The sequence below is a fragment of the Puma concolor genome, chromosome D1 (assembly GCF_028749965.1).
Source record: "Puma concolor isolate L17-30 chromosome D1, mPumCon1.1.hap2, whole genome shotgun sequence".
NCBI classification, from domain to species: Eukaryota; Metazoa; Chordata; class Mammalia; order Carnivora; family Felidae; genus Puma; species Puma concolor.
In genome coordinates, this window is record NC_141676.1 from 27900626 (window position 1) to 27915020 (window position 14395).

Sequence of the window (14395 nt, forward strand, 5' to 3'; positions counted from 1 at the left end):
GTTGTAGCTGGTCTCTGAGCAATAGTTATTAATACTGTTATATAGCAGCTCCACTTTACTGAGCACTTACTGTTAGCAAAGCTCAGTGTTAAGCCCTTACCAAACACGGACACTAATTTTCTCACTGAACCCTTGAAATATCCCTGTAAGACTTATTCTGGGACGTTGAGGGTTTTTTATTATATATATAATATTTATATATAATATTACTTATAATATATAATATATATGTGTATATATACTATATATATACCATATATATGTATATTTCATTGGTATTTCATAATGTGTGTGGAAACCCCCTGCTTAGAGCTCAGCTTCCCATTGTCCCACTCAGGGAGGCAGCAGGCAGCAGGGTAGAGCCGAGAGAACTTTGGAGCAAAGAGACCTAGTTAGTCCCTCTGAGACCAAGTTTCAACACCTATCAAATGTGGTGAGTGTGGCTCCAATCTGAATTGGGGAGCTATTTTTTTTTTTAAGTTTATTTCTTTATTTTGAGGGAGAGAGAGAGAGCACGCACAAGGAGGGGAGGGGCAAAGAGAGAGGGGGAGAGAGAGAGAATCTCAACCAGGCTCCTCACTGTCAACGCAGAGCCTGATGCGGTGCTGGAACTCAATAACTGTGAGATCATGAACTGAAATCAAGAGTCCATTGCTGAACTGACTGAGCCACCCAGGCTCCCCGGGGAGCTTTTTTTTTTTTTTTTTTTTTTTTAAACTTCCTTAAGAGTTTGGGTCCTGATGCCAAGAGCGCTCTGGTTAGTGTTTCCTGTCCTTCATCCTCTGGGCCAGACATGGGTACAGCCTCTGTCATCTTGCACGTCCTGCTTACTAAACATAGGGCTAGCCTACATTCCCTTCTTCCTTTGGCCTTTCCCCCAAATGAAATTATATCAGTTTGGGACCAACCAGGAGAAAGAAGCCACACGGTAATCTGAACAGAGGATGTTTAATGTAAAGAATCACTGACTATTACAGGGGATTAGAGTAACAGAAGATTGGCTAGTAAGAAGTAAAGGGAACTCTGAAATGAAAAAATGCAGAGCAGATAGAGGGAGGAGCCACCACCTCTGGGGTTGAGATAGAATGCCCAAGGGCATCCCCTCTCCCCCACTCCGCCACTGCCCAGGCATGGCAGTGGCTCACTGGATGGCAGAGAAATTGCTGGGGCACCAGGAGAAGCTGTTCATGGGGAGGTGTCTCGCTGGAGGCACTCTTCTATTGAACTGCGTTAAGCGGGTGCCAAGGGAAGCTGCAGGCCATTCCGCACTTCAGGAGCTTGGAATTAGAGATCCTCCGAGTGCCAGCGTAGGAGGCTCCTGCTGGAGAAACCATGCACACCCCAGGAGCCAGGCACCAGAAGAATATATATATATTCTATGGCAGGCTAATAGAGCTGGAATATTTGGAGTCGGCTGGGGAAGCAGAAGTCGTCTCAGGAGAAAAGTGACTGGGAAACAGGATGCTGCAGCAGAAGCTGCCTCCCTTTTGGGAGCGGAAGCCCCGGAGCTGCCTACTGGCCTCTTAGTTACAGACTGGTCTCTTGGCTTAGTCCCGGATGAGACATACCCAGGGACCGGTGGTGTTTGAAGCGTTCAGGAAGATTGGAAGCTGGGAGGAAGAAGATGCTTATATTTATCTTATCTTTTCTTACCTGTGCCTGCAAACCTCTAAGTGTGTGAGCAGCAGCCTCAGGTGACCATCCCCAAATGAGGGGCTATTGCAAGCTATTTTCATGATTTTTTTTTCTCCTGCAAGCATCAGAATAAACCTAGGAGGGACGTGGTGTTATACAGCAGGGGAACCAAAGCATTAGTGGAAAGTACCTTGCCCAAGGTCACCCAGCCTTCTGAGGTACAGCTGGCAAGTGATCCTGGCCTCGGGCTCCCACTCTGGCTGTGCACGGGGACCGGCTGGCTCTGAGTTCCAGCTGCGCCCAGCCCAGCTGCACCCCTTCTCCTGCACAGGGCACATGCTGCCTCACTTCCCCTGCCCTGACAAGGACAGTGACGAGGGGAAACATTAGCTGGCCATGGCAGAGACTGCAACAAATTATCATTTCTCTCCCCCCCCCTTTTTTTTAATGCTTATTTATTTTTGAGAGAGAGAGGGCGCACACCAGCAGATGCACGTGAGCAGGGGAGGGGCAGAGAGAGAGGGAGACTGAGGATCTGAAGCCAGCTCCACGCTGACAGCAGAGAGCCCATGTGGGGCTCGAACTCAGGAACCATGAGATCAAAGTCAGACCTGAGCTGAAGTCAGAGGCTTAATGGACTGAGCTACCCAGGCACCCTGGTAGGTAACTTCTCTATTGTAGTTGTTTAAAAATAGTTTTCTTTAAATGGTGACTTATATCAAATAGAGAACAAACAAATAAAAAGTTGGATTTAACGAATGTTGACATTTTGAAATACTGGTGTCAGAATTCTTTCTCTCATAAATAAAGCATTGCAGAGACAGCTACAGCTATGTCTATTCTTTTTTTTTTCTTTCCAAAGTTTATTTATTTTTGGGACAGAGAGAGACAGAGCATGAACGGGGGAGGGGCAGAGAGAGAGGGAGACACAGAATCGGAAACAGGCTCCAGGCTCTGAGCCATCAGCCCAGAGCCCGACGTGGAGCTTGAACTCACGGACCGCGAGATGGTGACCTGGCTGAAGTCGGACGCTTAACCGACTGCGCCACCCAGGCGCCCCCAGCTATGTCTATTCTTAAGAACTATATCTGCTCTTAAGAGGAAACCACTTTAATGGAGTTGGTGACTGACTCCCATGTACTTTTCTATACACATGTGAAGCCAAGAGAAATACATCACATGGCTTTCTGTGTTTTAATTTTCACAAAGGACATCATACTGTACATATCCCCTTCAGAGGTTGTTCTTTTAAGTTTATTTATTTATTGAAAGAGAGAAAATGAGCAGGGGAGGGGCGCAGAGAGAGAGAGGGAGGGAGAGAGATTCCCAGGAAGGCTCCGCACTATTAGTGCAGAGCCCAAAGGAGGGTCTCAAACTCATGAACCACAAAATCATGATCTGAGCCAAAATCAAGAGTTGGACACGTAACCAACTGAACCTCCCAGATGCCCCTTCAGATTTCTTCTTAATGAGCCCTAGAGTCCTTTACTTGTCTGGATACCTATTCCCAAAGTTTTGCAAAGACGGGCATGAGGGAAGGGTACGCTAAATGACAGAGTTGGTGACTTAATGCAGCAAAAAAAAAAAAATCTTTTTTCCATGATTTTTGCCCCCAAGTGCATATTTTTGGTGTGTATGAAATTGTTCTTTTTTAAATAAATTTTATTTAAATCCAAGTGAGTTAACATATAGTATAATAGTGGTTTCAGGAGTAGAATTTAGTGATTCATCACTTGCGTGTAACACCCAGTGCTCATCCCAGCAAGAGCCTCCTTAATGCCCATCACCCATTTAGCCCATCCCCCACTCAACACCTCTCCAGCAGCCCTCAGTTTGTGCTCTGTATTTAAGAGTCTCTTATGGTTTGCCTCCCCAACTGCATTTTGAATGGCAGACACCTAGGATCAAACTCTCATTGTCCGTGTCTTTTGTCCACAGTCCAGGTGGATTTTGTGGGCTATGCTGTGCAACTGAGAACAGCCTAGAAGGAACAATCTCATTCTTTTATCAAGAAGGAGCATGCCCCAAGAAGAGAATTTTCTTGCTCAAAGTCACAGATCAGTCAATGGGAAAAAGAGGAACCCTCATCCAATCACTTATTAATTAATTTAACAAATATTTAGAGTGTCAACTGTGTGCCAGGAACACAGCTACCTGGAAAACCCCAGGGAATCAAAAGAAGGACATTCCTATCTTTTCGCACCTCTATTCTAGTGGACAGAAATATATAATAGACTAAAAGTATAAATCACTTAATATTAGAAGGGGTAAGTGTGAAGGAAAAAAGACAAAGCAGGCCTGGACGTGGAGGGGACAGGTTGCAGAATTCAGTAATATGCTCAAGGTAGGCCTTGCTGAGGTGATGAGATCTGAACAAAGACTAAAAGAAGTGAGGGAGAGAGTAGAATATTTCAGGCAGAAGGGGCTCCAGAGCAAAGGCCCAAAGACAGGAATTTGCTGGCAAGTTGTAGGGACAGCAAAGAGACCATTGTGGCTGGAGTGGAATACCTGAGGGACTGAGGGACTAGGAGGAGAAGGGGCCAAAATGTCAACGAGGGGGCAGGGTGTGTAGACCCTTGTAGGCCATGATGAAGTCTTCAGGTTTTTTTATTTTGTCTTGTCTTGTAGGCTCCATACCCAGCATTGGAGCCCAATCTGGGGCTTGAACCCATTACCCTGAGATCAAGACCTGAGCTAAGATCAAGAGTTGGACGCTTAATCAACAAAGCCACCCAGGTACCTTGTAGATTTCAGTTTTTATTCTAAATGAAATGAAGAATCCTTATAGAGTTTAAATAGAGCAGTGACTTGTTCTCACTTAGGCTTTATGGCAGGTTTGTTGAGAAGAGACCACAGTAGGGTAAAGCACAAGCTGGAGGTACTTGAGAGGCTGATGTAGCAATTTAGGCCAGACATGAGGTAGCCTGTCCTGAGGATGAGTAAAGGAATGGTAAGAAGTGAGTGGGTACTGAGCCATCATATCTACTGTTCCCTTTGACTTGTGTGCTCTTCCTTGTATATCTGTTTTCTCATCTTCTTAAGGTCTCTGCTCAGAGAGCACTTGTTTAGAGAGGACTCCCTTGACCAACCTGTATAAAATATCAATATCCTGCCTATATATACCTTTCATTCCATCCTTACACTGGTTTTTCTCCATAGTGTTTATCACATTGGGCATATCTCTCTTCCCCCTTGCTATCTCCCTCCCCTGACCAGAGTAAAAGCTCTGTGATAGTAAAGACTTTGTCTACTTTGTTCACTGTTGTATTCCCAGTACTCAGAATAGTACCTGACCTGTAGTAGCAGCTCAAAAGTAATATGTTAAATGATGAAGTGAATGAATGGATCTCATTTCCTGTATTAGTTATCTACTGCTGTGTAACAAATGGCCCCCAGACCCAGGAGCTTACAATAACATTGATTATCTCACACAGTTTCTGAGAGCCAAAAGCTGAGAGCAGCCTAGGGAGTCATTCTGGCTCAGAGCGCCTCATGAGGCTGCAGTCAAGCAGTGCTGCAGTCATCTGGAGGCTCGACTGGGGCTGGAGGATTTGCTTCCAAGATGGATCACTCACAGAATGTGGCTTTTGGCAGAAGGCCTCATTTCCTTGCCTCATGGGTTGTCTGAGTGTCCTTACTTCGTCCAGAGCAAGTTATGAGATGAGATGAGGGAGCGAGCAAGAAGAGAGAGAAGGGAGCCCCAACGGCTTTTGTAACCCAACTTCGAAAGTGACATACCATCACTTCTGCCATATTCTCCAGTCACACAGACCAACCTTGAGACAGTGTGGAAGGAAACTACACAGAGGCATAGATACCAGAAGGCGGTGATTGTGGGGGCCGTCTTGGAGGCTAACATAACACTCCTTTTTATCAAGACCTTTCTCCTCCCACCTCCAGCCAATCACCTGTAGCCTGCTGGTAGTAAACTGGTGACCCACAGCTATATCCAGGGCACGTGTGTTTTTTTGTTTGTTTGTTTTTAAAACCATTACCGGGGCGCCTGGGTGGCGCAGTCGGTTAAGCGTCCGACTTCAGCCAGGTCACGATCTCGCGGTCCGGGAGTTCGAGCCCCGCGTCAGGCTCTGGGCTGACGGCTCGGAGCCTGGAGCCTGTTCCCGATTCTGTGTCTCCCTCTCTCTCTGCCCCTCCCCCGTTCATGCTCTGTCTCTCTCTGTCCCCCAAAAAATAAATAAACGTTGAAAAAAAAATTAAAAAAAAAAAAAACCCATTACCATGTTTTAGGTTATTAGAGGCAACATTAAAAAAAGGGAAGGGCAGGGGCAGCATGGCAAAGGTGGGGTGGGGTGGGGTGGTGAAGGCCTGTTGCTGGATGACAGTTGGGCGGTTGGAATGAGAAGGCCGTGGAGAATCTGAGACAGTTGGAAGGCAGTCCTGACCAGGGCAGAGAGATGTGGGAGACAGAGGCAAGGGAAAAATTTCAGAGGTGGGAAGAAAGAAGAAAGACTAGTTCCCTGCAGAGAGAGAGGGAAATCAGGGTAGGATATGATCTGAGAGAGAGTTTCATCTGCCTTCACTGTACTTGAGGCAGAGAGAGGCACCATGAGGACAGGGTTCTGCCTTCTGGGAGCTCACGGCCCCATGAAGGAGGCAGGCACACTCACAAGAAACTAGGCTGCCAGGCTGAGTGAAAGGAATTTGCCAATAAAGCTGCAAAATCAGGTCACTGGATGCCAGAGGAGGGGGTTGAAAGTAAGTCTGGGACTCTCTGATCCTGAGATGAAGGCGGGCCATCCAGAGGAGGTGTCCCGCAAACTCAGAGGTGGGGGGTAGGATGGGACTGAGATGCAAAGCTTTGTGAGTAAATGAATCAGGGAAAGGGGGCATGGATCAAGGAGGAATGAGACATCCAGGACCCAGCCGAGACCACCTGGAGAACTGGACACAGAACGGCAGAGGGGTTTAAGCAAGGGGTCTGGAGCCAGACAGCTTGGATTTGAATACTGATTCTGCGCCTGGTTGGTTGTGTCTTCTTGGGTCTCTGTTGTCTTCTCTTTGCTTTAACACCCCCATCTGTTAAATGGGTACCTACGGTGAAAGCTACATGTACTGGTGAGGTTACATAGTAAGGGTTCAGTCGATGGTAGGCAGCCCTAAGGTGGTATAAAATCGCTGAAGTTCTGGGGGTAGAAGGCTTTAAGGAGAATTGGGTCAGGACCCCAACAAGGAACATCTATTGAGCACCTGCGTGTGTTATTGCATTAATTTTCATGCAGCAACATATGAGGAACCGTTAATCAGCTCAAGTTTACAGATGAGGAAGTAGGCTCATAGATAGGAAGTGAGTGGCACAGGGTCACAGAGCAAGACAGATGTGGAGATGAGATGTGAAAGCATGTCTATGCAGCCCTACAGCCCACGTGCCCACATTGCCCTTCAGGAGCCCCCAGGAGAGCAAGGAGATTGAAGATGTTGGAGGAGCTGCTGAGCATGAGGGGAGGGAGCAAGGTGTGTGGGGCTGCAGCCTGGTGGCATGAGAGGGTCATGTAGCACTGAGCAGGGACATAGGACTTGTCTTCAGGTTAGGAGGTACAGAAGAGGCTATGGGGTGTCACTGATGGAGAAAGGCCCCTCAGGGTGTGGGAAGGGCTGAAATCAGGGTCACAGCTGACGGAGCTTAGTTTTGGAAAAAAGGAAGAGAGGGAGTTGATTGACCAGAAGAGTCAAAGGTGGTGCTGTGCTTGCTCTGTGGGGGGGACAGGCAGATCAGCCCTGAGACATTGGTGAGCTGGTAGGACACACCCAACTGGAACCCTCAGCGTTTAGGCAAGGGCTCAGCAGGGCGGGGAGGGGGGAGGCCTGTGGGGAGAGAAAGCCAGCTGGGTGTCAGAGCAGCCTGCAGTCTGTCCATCTACATCCCCATCTGCGTAGGCTTTTTACAGATTGTTAGAATTTACTGGAAGGTCAAGATTTAACAAAACAACACATTCTGTCTTCACCCAGGCAGCTCACCTGTCAGGGGGGCCGACAGGGGGATGATGCTGTAATTGGTGAAGTGCAGGGTACTGTGGGCACCTCAGCAGAGGCCGCAGTGCTGACATGAGTTCTCAGCTAAGAGCCTAAGGAAGGGCGTGGGGAGGGGTGACGTAGGTGAGAGGCTGTAGACTGGGGCATCAGCTTCAGCAAATGTTGGAGGAGAAGACAACACATCGCAGAAACCGAAGTTCACAGCCGCTGGAGTATGTGGGTGTGGGGAGAAGCTTAAGGGCCCGGCAGCACCTTGCACTTTATTTTAATGAGGTTAATGGGGCTGTTAATGTCTTGAGCAGGGACAGCCATGATGGAATTTATCTTGAAAGCTGCCTCTACTTCCTCTGTGGGATGTGAATTGAGCGCACGCATGACTGAAGGCAGGAAACCAGGAGACTGTGGTGGTCTTGCAGGGGACAGATGACCGGGCCGTGTCAGGAAGCAGAGCGGCACGCTGAAGCAGTCATCCAGGGAAGGAGCCAGGAGTCTCAGCAATTGTGAGGACCATGTCTTACACCTCAGTGTGAGGGTAGTGTTGCGGGGAGGGATGGGGTTTGTGCGAGGGGCAGGGGTGGGGGGGAGAGTTCAGTTTTGAAGCTGGGTTTTGATGCACATGTGGGACATCTGTGTGGTCATGTCCAGCAGGAGCCACAGTTGGGGAGCGGTGCTTTACAAGGGCTCTGGAAAGGAGGTGGTGGCTGGGGAGCTGTCAGCACTAAAATGAAGCCCCGAGTTTGGGTACAGTGTGTGGGAATAGGAAGACGGCTCAGCCTGGGAGAAATGAGGTCAAGGTTTGGCTTTGTTTTTGAAGATGGACGAGATGTGAGCTAATTTAGACCTGGGTGGGAAGGAGCCAGTTGAGCAGGGGTGGTGGATCCCCAAAGAAGGGAGGGAACAGGAATGGACAGGTGTTGCTGAGAAGTTCAGAGTAGAGTGTCGAGTGCCAGGATCCACCCTGGGCAGGAGAGGGCAAGGGGCAGGGGCCGAAGGTCTGAGGGAAAGGGAGACAGGTTGATACGGCTGTTCTAAAGGCCAGGAGCGAGAATTGAGCAGAGACACTTGGGAGGAAGCCCCAGTCGGCACCGAGGGCTGCGCTGGGGTTGGAGACCAACACTCCACCTGGGCAGGAGAGGATGATCTTTGACCAATTTTGTCCACAGGACCCTGCGGCTTAGGCGCAGAGGAGGAAATGGACAGGAAACTGAGGTTTGGCTGGCCCCACACAAAGGACAGGCCACAGCCTCCACCCCGAATTCCAAAGGCATGGACAGAGAAGTATATGCTGCAGAAATGATAGTGCAGCCAGCAGAGGTCTGCGCCTGGGGCTGAGAGGTTTGGGCAGCCCTCGCGTGGGGGTGTAAGGAATCTCCTGGGAGAGACTTCTTCCCCCTGAGGGGCAACAAAGCCAGGTTCTGACCACTGGTCCTTCAACTAAAAGAGCGGGAAGCTACCTAGAGGATCCCCACAGGGCAGCAGCCAAGCTCAGCAAGAGAGGGGTTGCTTGTGAGGACATCTGAGATGCTCATGTCCAGGAGGAGGAGATGCTCATGTCCAGGTGCTTGGCTCAGCTTTCGCCCCCCAGCCGGTGCTGCCTGGGGGCTGCTTAGTCAATACCTGTGACCACAAACCGCCCTTCACACACCAGTCATACCCCTGAGCAATACCCACCCCATCCAGGGCTCCTTCCAGACGGGGAACACTTGCCCACAGAGCACATCACTTCACGCACACAACCTCGTGGAAGGGGTGCTTTGATACCGGTTTTGTGAGCGAGAAAAGAGCAGATCGGAGAAGTTGAGTGATTTTTTTTTTCCCCTAAGATCGCCCAGCTTGCGTGTGATGGAATCCGATCGCAACACATCCTTTTGTCTTTTGACATCCAGCTGATGTTCCGTGGTTGTTCCCTTCCCTGGGCCTATCTGGCAAGTGGCAACCCACCCCCTGGTCAAGGTCACCTCCTAGCTGACTCCTGCCTACTGGAACATAGCTGGGGGCAGCTGAGGAAAGCCTCCCCACCCTGATGATGGAGCTTATGATCTTTAACCTCAAGTAGGCATGGCTGGGGGTGCTGTCTAGCCCACTCTTCTGAATGACTATTTCATACCTTCTTCTTCTCTGACCTCACACCTTCTGGGAGCAGCCAAGGCCTTGGCGTGCTCCCTGGTTGACAGTGGGAGACTGAGGCAGGGGCTGTGCTCCAGAACCGTGGCTCCCTCCCACCCTGAGTAAGCGAAGGGCTGGGCCTTTACCTGCACTGCCCCCTCCTCTGCCCTGTCCACAGAGATCCACAAAACAAGCAGATTCCCCACGGTTTGGCAATAGCTACTATTGACCCCAATTAACATTTAATATGCTCTCGGGAGAGAAGGTGTTTTTGAATAGAGGTTCCGTTAATACTGCATTTTTCTCCGAATGTTCAGGGATGTGGGAACCATGACGGAACCAGTCTGTCTGTGTCCTCACAGGGGAGAAAATCTGGAACTGTATAGGCAGGCTCTCGCCTGGCTGCGTCTCACCTGGGAGGGCTGAGCTGACACGTGGGGAGATTCACTGAAACCCCAGCATCTCCCAGAACACACTGGGCCTCACGTACCACCTCTGCCTGAAGAGCACCAGGAACCAAGGAGAAATGTGTCTTTGGGGCAAGATAACCTCTCAGAGCCTCAGGGCTCTGGCCCAACTCTGTCACGGGTCACAGAGCAGAGAGAGTCTGACTAGGCTCTGGTCTGCCCCTGCCCCAGGGCCACAGTGTCTTTGGTTCACAAGCCTCTTTGAGCCAGTAATTACTTAGGGAGCTTTAAGAAACATATTGCAAAAAATTATTTAAAAGCATTCCGTTTCTAATCATAATTCTAGCTTTGTAACTGTCTAAATGGCTGCTGGAAACAGGCATTTCCTTCTTGGGCTGGAAGTTGAGGTGACCTTCTTTAGTGGCCAATCCTGTCTTTTAAAACCACAAATCTCAGAGTTGACTCTGGCAGGTTGCGTGTCTACAGACACCTGGCCATGCAGATGATATGACTCCCAAAGAAGAGTCCCTTATGGGTAAGACACAACAGCAATCACAACTGAAGAAGTGGCAGAAGTCCATAAAGTCCCCTCAGTGGAGGAGTCAGTTCAAATGGCTGGAGTTGGCATTCTTCTAACAGGGAGACTAGGCTGGGGGTTTTGCTGGAAGTGGACCTGTCAGATTTCCTGGCTCCCCATAGGCTCGGTGGCCCTAGGCCACACAGGTGGGTGGGCAGGAAGGTTCTAGTGCAGGAGCTGGTAGGCCTGGGTGGGGGTGGGTAGAGAGGCAGAGATGTGCAGAAGGACTATGCCCTGAATTGTGTTTCTGAGAGCTAGGAAATAGTACCCAGGTTAGAGTGGGCACCCTCTGCAGAGTCATTGTTGAAGGTGCCAGGAAGAAAGGCCTACAAGGAGCAGGGGGAGAGCCACGCCTTGGCACCAAGACTTCCCTGTTAGGTCCCAGGCCCTGACAGCTTGACCTCCTGTCCTGTTCCTGTGAGCCTGATTTCCTGCCTCTTAGTTTCGGTCTCTTAGTTCTAGTCTTGGGGGGATCCTTGCACTTGCCCGTGGCCACTCCTCATCACTCCGTTCCGGAAGCCTCTCTCTCGGGCTTCCCCAGCACCACCCCCAGGCTGCTTCCCCAGAGCTCCAGAGCTCTCTGGATGCTGTAAGCACTGTGCAGGAGGAGGGGGGGTGGGGAGCACCCCCTGCAGACTCCCGGCTCCCTCCCACAAAGCGTCATTCTGGCCGCCTGGCCTGGAGTTTCCATAATGATGGTAACGAATTTAAGATTCCAAGCCGAAATTCCACTCTTTCAAGTGGTTCAAATATGGCAATGATGGGGAAGAGGAATGTGGGAACGGAGTCTCAAGGTGAATGGGGTGGGCGTAGGGGTGGCAGGAAGGCCTGAGGTCCATTTTCTCTCTGAAATTTCTTCTATACCCTTTCGTTGCTCCCCATACCTCCAATGCCCCACCTTCCCTCCCTCTCAGCTGCTACACTGCTTCCCATTTAAGCCAGAAAACAGAGAACTACCCCGATCTTATCAGTAGCCAGCAATTCCACTTAAACACTGGACCCTACCCTACTTCCTGGTCAAGGACATCCCTCCTGGAATTGGCCTCCATCCACCTGCACCATTAGTTGTTCCCTCTGTGGGGGATCATTTTCAAGCAAATAAAATCATGCTGGGAGAGTCAACATTTCAAAATCTACTCTATTGAGGTATTATAATTTGGAGATAAAATGCACCCACTGTTAAGTGTGAAGTTAGGTGAATTTTGACAAATATATATACCTGTGTAACCACCGCCACCACCGTCAAGTTCTAGAAGATTGCTATCAGCACGCCCCAAAAAGTATCCCCTTGCTGAGCACTATTCCCTTGTATGGACACAGTACAATTTGTTCATGTGTTCACCTGTTGATGTGCAATTGGGCTGTTTCCACTTTTTGGCTATTATGAATAAAAAGTGCAGTGAACATTCACGTGTAAGTCTTTGCATGGAAACATGTTGTCACTTCTCTTGAGTAAATATCAAGTGAAATAGCCTGGCCATATGATAATGTATATTTAGTTTTATTAGAAACTTCCAAACTGTTTTCTGCAATGGTTGTACCATTTGACATTCCCAAAGCAGTCCATGAAAGTTCCAGATGCTACACTTAGTTCTGCCGGGGAGGAGGGCGGGGGTTCCCCAAAATTTAGCCACTCATGTGTTTGTGTGTGTGTGTGTGTATGTGTGTGTGTAGAGGTATGTCCATTTTGTTTGCAATGTGCTTTTCTCTGACAATTACTGATGTGGACCACCTTTTCATGTAACTGCTGGCTATTCACACATCTTTTGTGAAGGGTATGCTCACTTGCCTGCTGTATTAGCCTTCTACATATCACCACAGATACGTCAGATAAAACTAGAAAAATAAAGCACATTTATTGTCTCACAGTTTCCGTGGGTCAGGTACAGCTGAGCTGAGTCTTCTGTTCCGGTCTTACGGGCTGCAGGGAAGGTGTTGGGCAGTGCTGGGGTCCCACCCCCGGCCCAGGTCTCCTTCCAAGCACACGTGTTTGTTGGCAGAATTCATTTCCCTGCAGCCATAGAACTCATGGTGCTTTGCTTCAAGGCCAGCAGGAAAAATTTGCTGCTGCCTCTCGAACCTCACTTAAAGATTCACCTGATTAGCTCAGACCCACCCAGGATAATCTATCTCCCTTTTTAAATTTTAAATTTTTATTTTTGAAAGACAGAGAAGAGAGAGAGGAATGAATGGGGGAGGGGCAGAGAGAATCTCTCCTTTGATTAGCTTTAATTACATCTGTCAAAATGCCTTCATATAATATAACTTAATCATGGGAGTGACATCCATAATATTCACAGATCCCACTCATACTCAAGGAGAGATAATTATACAAGGTCATGGGTCGGTCATTGGGGTCATCATAGAATCCTTACCATACCCATTTTTTTTTTTTAAAGACTTTTTATTTATTTTTGGGACAGAGAGAGACAGAGCATGAATGGGGGAGGGGCAGAGAGAGAGGGAGACACAGAATCGGAAACAGGCTCCAGGCTCCGAGCCACCAGCCCAGAGCCCGACGCGGGGCTCGAACTCACGGACCGCGAGATCCTGACCTGGCTGAAGTCGGACGCTTAACCGACTGCGCCACCCAGGCGCCCCTCCATACCCATTTTTAATTGGTTTGTCTCCTTTTTGAGTTATGTGAGTACTTTATAAATTTGGGGTATGAGTCTTATGTAGATATGTATATTGTAAATATTTTCTCCTAGCCCCTAAGTTTGCCTTCTCATTTTCTTAGTGTTTTTGGTAGAACAGGAATTTTTAATTTTGATGAAGTCCAACTGTCAACTTTTACAGTTCATGCTTTTTATCCCTCCACAAGGAATCTTTGCTTTCCCAAAAGTTGCAGTATTTTCTCCTATGTTTTAGAACCTTGATGGCTTTAACCCTTACATTTAGTTCTGTGACTCCTGATGAGTCAACTTTTGTGTATGATGTGAGTTAAGAGTTGAGATTCACTTACTTTTCCAAGAAGATACACCATTTTGCCAGCAGTATCTGCTGAAAACACCATTTCCCCCATTAAATTACTTTAATTTTATTTTAATGGTATTTTAACTGAAAATCAATTTTGTGTGTGTATTACATGTATGATATGTATGTATTATATATACAATACAATTCTAGATGATTCTATTGATTTCTCTTTCTATACTTAAATGTACAGTAATCTCTTTGATTACTATGTATTTACAGTAAATCCTAAAATTGGGCAGATTATGTCCCTCAGCTTTGTTCTTTTCCACAATTTTTTTGGCTATTCTATGACCTTTGAATTTGTAAGTTTCAGCTTGTCAACTTCTAAAAAAAAACAAAACAAAATAAAAATAAGCCTGCTAGGATTTTGATAGGGATTGTATCAAATGCGTAACTCAACTTGGGGAGAAATGCCATCTAACAATATTGAGCCTCCCATCCATAAACCTGGTATTTATCTCCATTTATATTCTTTCCGCATTTTTAGAGTTTTCCACGTACATGTTTTCCATATAATCAATTAAAGATTTCCCTGAGTATATATCATATTGTAGGTGCTATTATAAATGGTATTTTTACATGTTCATTGCTAGTGTATAGAAGTTGAATTGATTTTTGTTTATTGACCCTGTATGTTTTGACTTAGCTAAATTCACTTAATAATGTAGCTGATTTTTTGTTTCCTTAGGATTCTCTATATACA

The 14395-nt window shown here is 47.8% G+C and overlaps 1 long non-coding RNA gene across 1 annotated transcript; it reads left to right on the forward strand.

The window, feature by feature from the left end:
- Positions 1–5904: 5904 nt before the first annotated feature.
- LOC147576565 (uncharacterized) lies at positions 5905–12119 on the forward strand. Its single transcript, XR_015240926.1, has 3 exons — positions 5905–6348; positions 7926–8123; positions 8787–12119. It is a non-coding gene; the product is annotated as an uncharacterized LOC147576565 (long non-coding RNA).
- The last annotated feature ends 2276 nt before the right edge of the window (positions 12120–14395 follow it).